The 13096-nt window shown below is 37.4% G+C and overlaps 1 protein-coding gene across 2 annotated transcripts in view; it reads right to left on the bottom strand.

Annotated features, from left to right (window-relative positions):
* The window catches only part of wipf1b (WAS/WASL interacting protein family, member 1b), a 33065-nt gene extending 26559 nt beyond the window's left edge, over positions 1-6506 (bottom strand). The window contains exon 1 of one of the 2 annotated variants that reach the window (XM_015020984.1): positions 6282-6506. The gene's annotated coding sequence lies outside the window, so the exon portion shown is untranslated. The remainder of the gene's footprint in view (positions 1-6281) is intronic. The other variant, XM_015020983.1, reaches the window with a different exon arrangement.
* Positions 6507-13096: the final 6590 nt, after the last annotated feature.

Below are 13096 nucleotides of genomic sequence, written 5' to 3'. Positions count from 1 at the left end.
AATTATAGAGACACGTGGTCATAAAATGGTCTCAAATTAATTTAATATTTTTTGTGTGAAAAGTTTGTATTCCACTCTATTCATGTATCTTAATGCTTATCACAGTTTAAGCTTTATAAAGTAAAATATTACAGTTTTGACTCAAATCAAAACAAAACTAACAGTACCAGTACAGTGAATCCTCGCCTGTTTGAGGTTCAGTATTCACAAATTCATCTATTTGTGGAACCCTAAATTCTCCTATTTACAGATTTTTAAGAGGTATTCCACTGTGACAGCATTTCATGTCCATAAAGTTTTTTATCAAATGAAAAAAAAAAACAGAATGGCATAGCAAAGTATTAAAATGACCAACACATCTAGTCATGAAAATATTCACAGCTCTTCACTTTTTCCAACTTCTTTTACAGACATTTTCCAAGATGGATTAAATTCACAATTTACCTTAAAACTCTAACCAAAACACTCCATAAAGACAATGTAATTCCTTTTAGTTAAAAAAAAATTACCAAGAAGTGACATGTACACCAGTATTCACAGTCTTTGCCTTGAAGCTCAAAGTTGAGCTCATCATCCTTGAAATGTTTCTACTCGTCAACTAAAGTCCACATACTGATTCGGGAGGATTTGGAAAGGCAGACACATGTCTAGATAAAGTGTCAGTCTACAATCTGAGCAAAAACCAAATATGAAGTCAAAGGATCAATCTGGGGACTGGTAGAAAAAAAAACCAAACAAACAAAAAAAAACGTTTGCTGCTTTGAAAGTTCCGATGAGCAAAGTTGTCTTGATTATCTATGGAAACAGTTTGGAACCAGGACTAGAAGGAGCCAGTGAGGAGACCAACAACCTGATGGACACTGTCAGAACTCCAGCTTCGCTCTGTACAGACTTAGTTAGCCGTTTCTTAGTGAACGGCTCACCTGAAGTTACCTAAAGGAACCTGAAGAATGCTAAATCCATGAAAATTCTAATTCTCTGATCTGCTGAGACAAAGACATGAATGTTCAGCGTTTGTGGGTAGAGAAAACCAGGCATCTGGAAAAAAACCTCTTACAGTGAAAAGAAAATAGTTGGACCAACTTAATTGAATTGCTTTAATTGGTAAGCAATTCAAATAAGTTTATCCAACTTCATTTATTAAGTTGGTTTAACTTGACAAATTTAGGTCAGCCTTACTCAAATTACTTAGTTTACTTCAAACAAAGTAGTAAACTAATACAGGATCTTTATTAAAAAGGTTTGTTTTTTTTTTGGCTCAGGCAGCCTTTATCTGAGAATACAGGAGTTAGTCATCAGGCTGGAACTGAACTTCCGATGGGCATGTCAAGGACTAAGATCTCCTTATGCGATTTGTGCTCTACCCCTGTGCCACCACAGCACCTGTTTGGTACAGGATCTGTCCCTAGTGAAGCCTGCATCATGGCGTCAGTCATAGGATAGCAATGCAGCATTGAACTTAATTGTTTCAAGTAAAGTCAAAGTAAAAAGTTTCTTTAAATTAAAAATTTGTACCCTTTAAGTTAATTCAACACCAAAAAGTAAGTTGTCATAACTAAAGCAAAAGAATTAAGTGAGATTAATATAAATAAGTCCATAATATGAACTACAGCCCAAAAACACTTTTCAGAGTGTAAATTCTGACATGTTGCAATGGTTTGTCTTATCTGAATGACTCAAAGCCAAGAAGGGAAGCCACGAAGGGAAAAAATTCAGGGCAACTCTGGGAATGTTCCTGTGTGGCCGAGCCAGAACCTATAATTGAATCCAATTGAACATCTCTGGAGAGATCTGAAAATGGCTGTGCATTGACCCAACCTGATGGAGCTTAAAATGGTCCAGCAAAGAGGAATGGACAAAAGATTTGTTGGCAGTTATTCAAGAAAACTCGAAGGCTGTTAGTGCTGCCAAGAGTGCATGACCAAAGTGTTGAGTAAAAACAGTGAGTACTTTTGCGCGTCATTTCTTCCATTATTTTTAGTCTCCAACATATTTTCAAATATTTTACAAAACACATATACACAGTATTCCCGTTGTCATGATTGGGTATTCTGTGTAAAGATTTGAGCATAAAAACAAATCTAACTTTTAGACAATTAGCTTGGAAACATTCTTAAATTAAAAAGTATGCTTTACTGTTGGAACTCTCTGTGGATTGATTCCTTTGTTTTTTTGGCAGCTTAATGCAACCAATACAATTTGTTGTCTTTTACTGCAGGATGCTGTTAGCATTGCTAAATTGACTTTGTACACACACAACGCTGCTCAACTAGGTGACAGGATGTAGGATTTTGGTGGATTTTTTAAAGGTGTCCCAATGACGGAAAACCTCTTATCACGCTTCCTCCACAGATGCCTTCAAAGGCCAAAGACGAACCGATCCAAACCTCACACAGCCCTTCATTATAGTTCACTTCTACTAATGTTGTACAGCAACCAAACAGGCATGTTGGTGATCAAACAGAATGCTCAGACTGACTGTCAACTTGAATTCTGGGAAACTGTAGATGTAGATGCTCTGAATGCCGTCCAGGAACGTGATGAATGTGTCAGAGGCTGTGCAGAAACTGTGCTGAGTGGCTAAGCTAACATCCTGTGGTGTGTGTGTGAACTCACTCACACCTCAGTTTTACCATTCAGCAGTTGCTGTTACTTTAGTACTCGATCGAGCAGGGTAATGTTGAACAGTTTCTTATGCTAGGATGCAAAACCTACATAACTGACTGCCATGCAGCCAACAAAACACAGCAATAGATGTGAACTGTGTCCTTTTCTTTGCAGATAAGATTTTCTAGAAGCTTGTACTGAGTTAGACTCAACTGCAATGTCCTTATGAAGCAACAATGCGCTTATGCAAGAAGAGAACCAGATCTGAAAAGGGAACGAAAATCTATTGCACACATTAGAATTATAACTGAAAAAATAAAAAATAAAAAATACCCTGAAAATATCAAGCTGTTAGGGGTAGCAGAAGTTCATTTCAATCTTGAAGGAAAATGTCAAAGTAAAATAAGTCAAAAGAACTCTCCAACGGGTATGGATACTGACTTGAATTGGACTGAATTTCTAGAATGCTTTTCTAGTCTTAGTTCCTTGGCCAGGAGGAAACTGGTATGAAACCCACAACTTTTGGGTTGGGTCATCCTGTTAGCTTTCAGAAGGACTGATTGCATCCGAGTTTGCAAATATACAAGCTTAGTAGAAAAGCAGATTACTGACTAATTACTTTGAATAAAGTAAAAGAGAAATTGTGATCAATTCTGATCTTAGGTGAAATTAAATATCAAGCTCAAATCAGATGATATATCGTCTTAAGTTCATGAGATATTAGCAAGGATTTTGGAATATCTAATGATCCCAAATTTTTTGTTTCTGTAAATAAATTAACAAATTACAAACTTTGTCTTAAATCTATAATTAGTTCAAAATATTCCAAAATAGTTTTTAAAAAACTACCAATTTCCAGTTTTATTTTGGCAAACTGGACACTGCCGACAGATTTTTCTGTTGAATGTGACTTCAGATTCTTCACAAAAAAATCTAATTATTTGTTTTTCCCCCTTATCTAAAATATTTGAAAGAAAATCCAGTTCAGGAAGCACAAATAGCAAAGCTAGTTGAAATGTTATTGGCTGGTGTTTGTAAAGTAGCCAATCTAGTAGCACTATTAATTTTCCTTACCGCTGTTGAACCTTCAAGAGTGGAAATAAGAAAGAGTGTAGGCATTAGCTTGTAAAATAGTCTAGGGTTGTAAAATAGTCTAATTCTCTACTGTGAGAATTAATTCTTAAAGTATACTTTGGGTTTGAACTATTAAAATAGACAGTTATGTTTTTCAAAAGGATCTTTATCCACATATTTTACTCATTGACTGGAAGCAGTGGTCCATAATAGAGGCTCATAAATCTCAAGCTGTGTTGCCTGTTCAGCATAACATAGCATCCACACTTCAACTTTAATTAGTTCAAGTGTAACATTTTTAAGCTAGAGTCCAGATCCCTTAAAATCTTTGAATAGTCTTTTAGTTTAGCCACTACAGGAATTTACGAAATGCTTTCTATGCCAACTTTTGTACAGTTAGCGATTAGCAAAGAACATGTCAATTGTTGTCCACAGGCCTAACAAGAAACCTTTATCAGCCAACTGTGGCAACACAACATCCCAACTCAAGAACTACTTCAATTCTTCAAAATAAGAGTCTAAATTATCAGGACAATTAGATATGAAGTATAACACACACACATGCACATCTGGGAATCATAATATCTTATACTTCCTTCTACAGATAAATTCATGTGCAGACAGTGACTGGATCCCATCCATCCATTTATCCATCCATCTTCTTCCATTCATTCGGGGTCGGGTTGCGGGGGTAACGGCCTAAGAAGGGAGGCCCAGACTTCCCTCTCCCTAGCAACTTGTTCCAGCTCCTCTGGGGGAATCCTATGGCGTTCCCAGGCCAGCCAAGAAATATAATCCCTCCAGCGTGTCCTGGGTCTTCCTAGGGGCCTCCTCCCAGTGGGACGTGCCTGGAACACCTCACCAGGGAGGCGTCCAGGAGGCATCCTAACCAGATGCCCAAGCCACTTCAACTGGCTTCTCTCAATGTAAAGGAGCAGCCTTGAACTCTTTGGCTGCACCTAGAAATTCTGTCCATGAAAGTAATGAACAGAATAGATGATAAAGGGCAGCCTTGGTGGAGTCCAACTCTCACTGGAAAGAAGCCCGACTTACTGCCAGCAATGCGGACCAGACTCTGGTCATACAGGGACCCAACAGTCCATATCAAAGGTACCTCATACTCCCGGAGTGACTGGATCCCTCTAGAAACATTGTGACATTTGAATTGGGAGATTGTGTTACACCTTACTGAGTTACTCTAATCCTTAAGCTTTTTAAAACAAATCTTCTTATGGGTGGTGTCCATTGTTGTATTTGGACATTTAAAATCAAGCATTGAACGGTTGCATCATGTGGACCGTTTACATCACATATCACACTCCTCGTTTCACTTCTTAAAATGACTCATGAAAGCAATTCTCAAATACAACCAGACATGCTGTCTATGGCGTATGTGCACTTAAATACAACTAGCCATTATGACACTAATAAAACAGCTACTTGTTCTGAAAGCTCTCAGAGGAAATGGCAGCCTGGCCTCTATTCCTTCTTTTGCACCAAGTATTATTGTTCAGCAGGGTAATCAAACAGCACTAAGTATCGCTTTAAAGCTTTATTTAGCAGAATTAAAGATAAAGAGTTGGAATGTTTTTCACTTGGTGAAAACATTTAAGTTAAACTGATTAATTTAGGACTGTGAGGACAATCTTTGCTGGTCGATATATGCTCCCAGAAGTTGAAATAAATGATAACATTGTCATTTAAAGCATTTTCAACCAATATAATGATACTAATAATGGCATATTTATGCAAGTACACCCTCTCACAGACCAAACATTGTTTTCTAAAAAGAATATTTAAAATTCTAAATGGAAAATATTTTACATCTCTGTAACCAAAATTGCAGTTCAAAAAATAATAATCATTCAGCTTAGACAGGGAAAATAATCATTCAGCTCAGACAGGCAGTTAGTGCAAGCTAACCATTTCGTACTGGATGTCAAATGTCTGCAGCATTTCCCAAAACGATGACTTTTCAACAAATTTAAAAGAGAAGCAACTCTTTAATGACTGATGTCCAAATGGAAATGATTATGCTCGTTTTAATTTATAATGCAATTAATTAATTTATTTCTTATTGTGACAGGCTTAGATGAACAGCAGACTAAAAAAAAGGTGAAATGTCACAGAAATCCAATTGATGAAGAGCGTGCTGAAGTGAAGAAAGTCACAGGGTTTGTGAAGAGAAAGTCACAGAGTTTGCTTTTATTTTTTGCGGAAAATACACCAAAATAAAAAAATGTAAATTTTGTTAAACTTCACTTGTTCCTGCTGAATGACTTCTGCAGGCCTGTCTTCTGGGAGTGCTTCTCTTAAATAGCTCCTTCTCACAGCGCAGAGATTTGGCTTTTAAATGAAAGCTCCATTATTAGACTAAAACTGAACCTGCAGTGCAAATTATGTCAACGCAACTCTCCAAGTACCAGACTGGAGCAAGAATGCTTGGTAACTCTGGGAGTACAGATCTGAGCTCAGCTCTTCACACTACTGCAACACACAGTTGGGCACGAGTTACAAAAAAGTTGCTATGTTTGCAAGCTCGTTTTTGCATTTACAAATGACTGACCATGTGACAATGGAAGGAAATTAAGGTAACTTACTCAATCTGAGTCCATAGAAGAATAACCAGTATGTTCAGAAGACAGCAGAAGAAGCACCTCAGTTCATTCCGCAGAAAAAGGCAAAAGGCGAACAGCAGCCATATGCAGCTGAAAATGGAAAGAGGCAAAAGTTAGCTGAATCCAACAAGTTTTAGAACGGCACTCAGAGTTGCAGAATTTCCTGATTCCTCTTTCTCTAATCTCACAGCATACACTTTGAAAGAACTGTCACTTCAGCAGCCACTTTATATATGCTGCGCACCACTTCCTCTTTTTCAGTTCCCTGCCTGTTGGAGGGGGAGGCGTGCTTACTAAGGGGCTGAAGATTAAAACAGGCGTTTAGAAAAAAAAAAAAAAAAAAAAAAAAAAAAAAAAAAGGGCCTGATGTAAAAACAGAACATACTTGATAAAAAAAGTAGAGAATAATTCAGTCAAAATTAATAATGTACATGGGAACCATTGTTGTTTTGTAGATACATCTGTAATTGAATTTTAAATGGAAATTGTAACTACAGTTTTGTAGATCTAGCTACAAATGCACAAAAAAATTGATGTTTCAAAATGAAACATACTTTAGGTGCCAAAAAAAGAAAACACATATCTGAAAGTGAGACACAGTTGTTATTAAACTAAAAGGTGGTGCATCATTGCTAAGGTGCATCTTAGCAAATTAAAATAACATTTATTACTTTAATCCAACTAATTAAGAGTTTTCTGCAACACTTTCCTTCCACTCAACTTTCTATTGATAAGCATGGACTCAATTCAATAAACAGTCAGCTTTCTTTAACATTAGGGTTTTCTGGATTAACCATCTACTGCACAACTGTCAAGTCAGCACATTTCGGCATAACATTGCTGAAATACCAAACTATTTCCGTTGGTCTTTTGTAATATTTGAAATTAATTAAATAAATCTTAGGTTTTCAAGTAGTTGTAGAGCCTTATTAAAATTTACAGAAATAAAAACATGCTGAATGTAGCATTCAGCATGTTCTCTCTCTGTAAAATCCGATATATAAAATATATAGGACATAATGAGTCCAAGAAGTTTTATAATGCCTCATGTTTTCAACTCCTAAGATTTCATGCTTGTTTGTGTTATGACCTGCACTGTCAACCATGGGTCTGGCTTTCTGAAAAGCTGGAGAAGCAACTCAATGAGAACCTTTTGGGAGCAGAATGTAGAATTAAGGGAAAAATAGATTTTCTGTATTACAGACTAACAACAAAATGTGGAAAAAAGTAATCTCCAATCTCCCAAACATTAAGTAAATGGGGCCAATGTATCAACAAGTCAACAAGAAATGTAGAAATGAATAAGGTAAAAACCTTTAGTTGTGTTGATTTGTTGTTTATCAGTTTAAAAACATGTTTAAAATAACTTAGAGAAAGGACTGTGCAGTTATTCAGCATTCAGTTCCAGATCGATCTCCAAACAATCATGAAAACAATATACTCGCAAGAAATTATATTACTTCGTCATAGTCCACTTTGAAAGTAAGTTCTCATTTTGTCATATTGTAACAATTTTAATTTTAATTATTTTACTAGTATGTATAATTTATTTATGCAGTCATATTGTTTTTAGTTTTTTATTTTGGAGCCCATATCAGAAATCCATCCATCCATTTTCTATACACGCTTGTCCCTAGTAGGGTTGGGAGGGTTGCTGGTGCCTATCTGCAGCTAACGTTCCAGGCGAGAGATGGGGTACACCCTGGACAGGTCGCCAGTGTGTCGCATGGCAACATATCAGACATGCAGCATGCAATTCTCACTATATAACTACAAGTTAGCTTGAGATGGCTATTACTCATGAAAGCATGTTCACACAAATCAATATAAAATGTATGTACTTTTGGAGGTGCACTGATAAAAAACCCCATTTAGCCCACTGGTATAGTTGCTATGTACTATACCCCTATTTTTTTCCCCATCTGCACATGCACACAAAATAGTCACCACACTGTTACCAACTTGCCAACTTTGCTGCTAAAATTTGCAATTTTCAGACAAAAACGTCAATCTGTGCTCCTCAGAAAACAGACACGAAAACAAACAAGCACTTTAAATGTGTAACGGGCCACATTATTCATCAGTTTTTCTTTATCCACATTTTGACATCTCAAAACATGTAAACATTTGCTTCAAATGTTCGAGAAAAAGCTCTTCAGATGATCCACAGCAGATCTTCAGTTACATTATGTCATTGTTTCTGCTCTGACCTTGTTGTCATCACCACTTCCCATTTTTTCCCTCTGAAATTCCCCCCACATTGACCATAAATGAGTTCGGTGCTTCGGTTGCCCTCCGTTGTCGAATACTTCACTGGTCCCAAGTCTGTCTGGATGCTCTGTATTTATCATTCTTTATTCCACCAGACAGAAAGAACAGGTTCTGTCTGAAAGTCAACGGCTTAAACTCTATAATGCTGCTGGACATAAAAAGGGGAGCACAGCTCCATATCAGTCACTTCCTGTACTCTCAGTGTTACACTTCCTGCTTTGCAACATACAGTCCGAGGCAATCTGCCAAAACACTGTCGTCTTCATTTCAGTCCACTGCCTGCTGCTCCGTGTTAGCAGCCAATTCTAGCAACACTGAAGAGACACTTCGGCTTTCTCTGCCGCCCACAGCTGCTTTTCTTTACCAGAATCTGGTATTTGTTGAGGGAAAAAAATGCAGGAGCTGGTAATGTAGTTATAAAAAGACCAGTGTTCCCCACACTGCCACTGGCTAATGCACTCAGGAAAAACAACACCAGGCCTTCACAAAGATCCTTCTGACAATGTGTTTTTATCACGTGACACTACAAAGGTTTTCAGAAACACTGCAGGTAGAGGAAGATGCAACTAAATGCTCCAATCTGGAATGGTTTTGTAACCAATTTGAACAGTGGAAGGCACGAAGATAAATTTACTGGACAAAGTGACTCTGACATTTGATCCAACATGATAAAACATCATAAGTCATGAAACAACTGGATCAGAGTCTGCAGATGTAGACATTGCACAAAGCGTCCTTCACTACATGAGCTCTCATTTGAACTTTTTCTGAAATGCAGGGTTTTTTTTCTCCCGTTTGCATATTACATCATGCTGCAGTCAACTGCAGTATCAGCATTTCACACCGTCAATACAGTAAATTCCAACCAAAATTCACATGCAAGTTATATTCAGCTGAAGAGTGACTTGAAAGAAATGATAAAACCCTTAATTTAAAATGAGCAGGGCTGATGGGTAACTGATCATTTTCTGAAACAATAACACATCCTGGTGTCACTGCACATATGAAGGAAGCACCAAAGGGACATTGTGGCAGATCAGAATCCCTTTCAATAAAGGTGCAGGACTCACTTTGCAACAGTACAGTGACTATAATTTGCTATGTACTATACCCCTTTGACATCTCAAGATATAAAGGGCATTACAATAATATCTATGATTATTATTAATCTAAGTGCTCTCCCTCATTGCCTAATGAACTGTGTCCACTTTGGGGTGAAACAGGCTCTCCATAGTATATCTACTAGTGTTATGTTGGAAAAAACAAAAACAAAAAAAATATTTTACAACAATCTTATTTTTCAGACAAAGACAAACATATATTAAAGCGTAGAGCTATGACAAAAATGGCATTTCCATGAAGAACAGTGGTGGACATACTTTGGCTAATTGGCTAATGTGCTAGTAGCCAACCTGATTTTTCATTTAGCCCTTTTACCAACTTTGAAAACATGTCACGCACTTGGCATCCCCTAAACTGTTTTTCGGGATAAATTCTGAAGTGCTAATTTACTTGGCAGTTTTGTAAACGTTTGGTTGAATAAAGTTGTACATCTGTGTTGAAGTTTTTGTTTTCAACTTAAGAATTCTTCTAGTAGTTACGCAGACAATAGAGGAAAATGTCCAAACATAAGCTCAATATCTATGGGCAGGGGCACTGCCAGAAATCTTGGGCCCCATGACAAAAAATTAAATTGGGCCCCCCTGCGCAACTACTGTTACAGTTTCTTGAGTCTATCTCCATATTTGTTAAAGTTGTCACAATGTTGTGACAGTTTGCTATGAAACAGATAATCTGTGAAAAAAATCAATCTCCTCCACCTCCTCCCTGAACTACTATTGTTAGCTAAAGTGATGCGCTGTTCTGACCAAAAACAACCAATCAGAACCAGGAGGAGGGTCTTAGTGCTGTTAATCAACTTCATTCACTCACTGCTAAATGTGCTAATGGTGGAGAAACAACTTATTATTACAAGAAACTGTTTATCTGCCGTCATTGGTAGCTATGCTAACTAAACTGAGCATTCACAGTTTGAACCTGCACAGCTCTGTGCAATGCTAGTTGCAGCATAGCAGAGAAAGGGGGAGGGAGGATGAGCACCCACATGAGATTGTGATCGACAGCGCTAAAACCCGCCGTCTCCTACCTCTGATTGGTTGCTTCTAGATAGCACTGGGAGAAGGCAGAGGAAATATTTTTTTCACAAATTATCTCATCCCACACTGTCACAACACAATGACTGTTTCAACAAATATGTAAAAAAAAATATTTGTTTTATAAAAGTTATACTGCCTCTTTAATTTCACTTAAAAGAGGACAGGTCAGGAGAAACATGGCAACAGATATCTGAAATTTAAATGCAAGCTAAGGTAAAACTGTGTGGACTGGCTGCAGTCCAGACAGGAGGCTGTTTTTTTTATGATTTTATAAAGATTGTTTGAATTTCTGTCAGCAACAAATATAGTGTTTTTGTTGTGCAATTGTAAAAAGAGCAAAGACACAGAGAAATCCCTATAGATTCCCTGGAATGATGCCAACTAGCTTGTCATTGGATACAGTGTTGCTAATCTTTTTCACTGGGATGGGGGTAAGGAGTTTATGTTGGTATCGGGAATTAGAGCTGCTGCTGACTGACGCACCAGTTGTCAAATGTGGTAAAAGGTACAGGGACAAGTTAAATATATGAATATCTTGGCATTTATTTTCCTTAAATCATTAAATGCTATGGAGACAAACAGTAGTCTGCAGCTAAGCTAAATATGCTGAGTGGTTGATAATCTCACACAGTCTACTCGCCTCTCGGAGAAAAACTGCGTTACAAATTCACACTTGTCTTTTTCTCTTCCTTACCCCTCTAATTTTTTGAAAACTTGACTTCATTATTTTTCTAAGCAGCATAGTAGCTTCCACAGTCGTTCTCTTCTTGTACTGACTGCTGCTGAAAAATCACCGTCAAGTGTGCCAAGCAGGAACGAACCATTTTCATGCAGTTCCAGGGGGTTGTTCAGTACAAATAAAGATGTGCGCTTTTTGGTCTGGGAGGGGTAACATTTAATTTTTACTACTAAAAAAAAAGAACAACAGTAATTGACAGGGCCCCGATTTTTTTTTTAATTTCCCGATTCACATTTTATGTGTGTTTTTTTGTAAATGGGTGATCAAGAAGGTAATCAGCCATTCATGCAATTAAAGGCACTTTTTGCAAAGAAGGCTTTATTCCAAAAATATTGCTGCATATGAAGTGCTGTTAAATAAAGCTACATTACATGCATCCCAATTTCAAAAAAATTATAAAGTGTAAGGGAACAGAAATTGCACACAAGTTATTACACAGTTAACATAATTGATATACTGTATGATTTACCACAATAGTAGTAGCACTAGCACCTAATCAGATCTGTTTAGTAATGAACTCATAAAATATAAACTAAATAAGTTGAGGACTTAATAAACTTAATGTAAACATAGCTGTTCTTGCTGTTGGAGCGCTTGTTGTGGACCCTGATGACACTTTTACCCTAAAGAGGGAAAATCTAAGCAAAAACTGAAAGAAAAGAAAATGACAAAAACTCTTGTAAACATGCCTAACTGCTTATCAAATAGGTAAACAGTGCATAACATTACTCCTTCCCTTAACAGTTTTGGAAATATTAAGAAGCCTTTGTGTTTCTCTTGTGTGTGAAGTAAAACTGAGTTTCAACACGCAACAGGTATGATACTCTTCCTCATTGAGTTACTTCTTTTTCCAAGTGTATTTGTTACTCCTTGCTGCAGTTTGTCTTTCAAAGTGCTGCTGTAAAACTCTGAACTTGTTTGCTCAAAGTTGAGAGTCATCAGAAGCTCACTTCTGATGAGCTCAACTGAGCCCCTATACCTGCAGTCACACCATTTGTTGAACATTCTGGAAAATATTCCAGAATGTCCAGCGGGATGCTCAGGATGTGGCTGATGATAGAGAGTGTGTTAGACAGGTCAGCTTCTTTAAAGAGAGTCACGCCTATCTGGCAGCCACACATTTAGACCTCTATTCATCTTCAGCATCTTCTTTGAGCCTCTTCAGAATGGGTTTTGCTGTGGAGCATTCATCATAAAGTGCATTCATACTGACTTTATAGATAAGGTTGAGGTTGGTGGTCACCCTCTCAATGTCAGTGAAGGTCAAGGTGCCATTGTGTAGAGAGAGAGAGGTTGCCGTGAGAACAGCCAGGTTTCTTCAAAAAAGTTGAACCACCAGAAGATAAATCTCCACTATGTCTCCATCTTCCTCAGTCGATTCCTCACTGAGCTGCAACATAGCACGATGAACAGTGGCACCTTATAGGGGGGAAAGTTAGGACAATTCACTGACAAGGACCAAGGGCCCTTCACTGACAGGGGGTCCCCCACAAAAACATTAAAACATATTATAAAAAATATATAGACATACATATATACACACACATATGATACATACACACACACACACACAGTATATATATATATATATATATATATATATATATATATATTATACTTTTTTGTTACAG

The sequence above is a fragment of the Poecilia latipinna genome, unplaced genomic scaffold, assembly GCF_001443285.1.
Source record: "Poecilia latipinna isolate Pla-1442-1.1 unplaced genomic scaffold, P_latipinna-1.0 Scaffold2696, whole genome shotgun sequence".
Classification (NCBI taxonomy): domain Eukaryota; kingdom Metazoa; phylum Chordata; class Actinopteri; order Cyprinodontiformes; family Poeciliidae; genus Poecilia; species Poecilia latipinna.
Note: the sequence above shows the minus strand (reverse complement) of the source record. Positions and strands in the feature narration are given on the sequence as shown.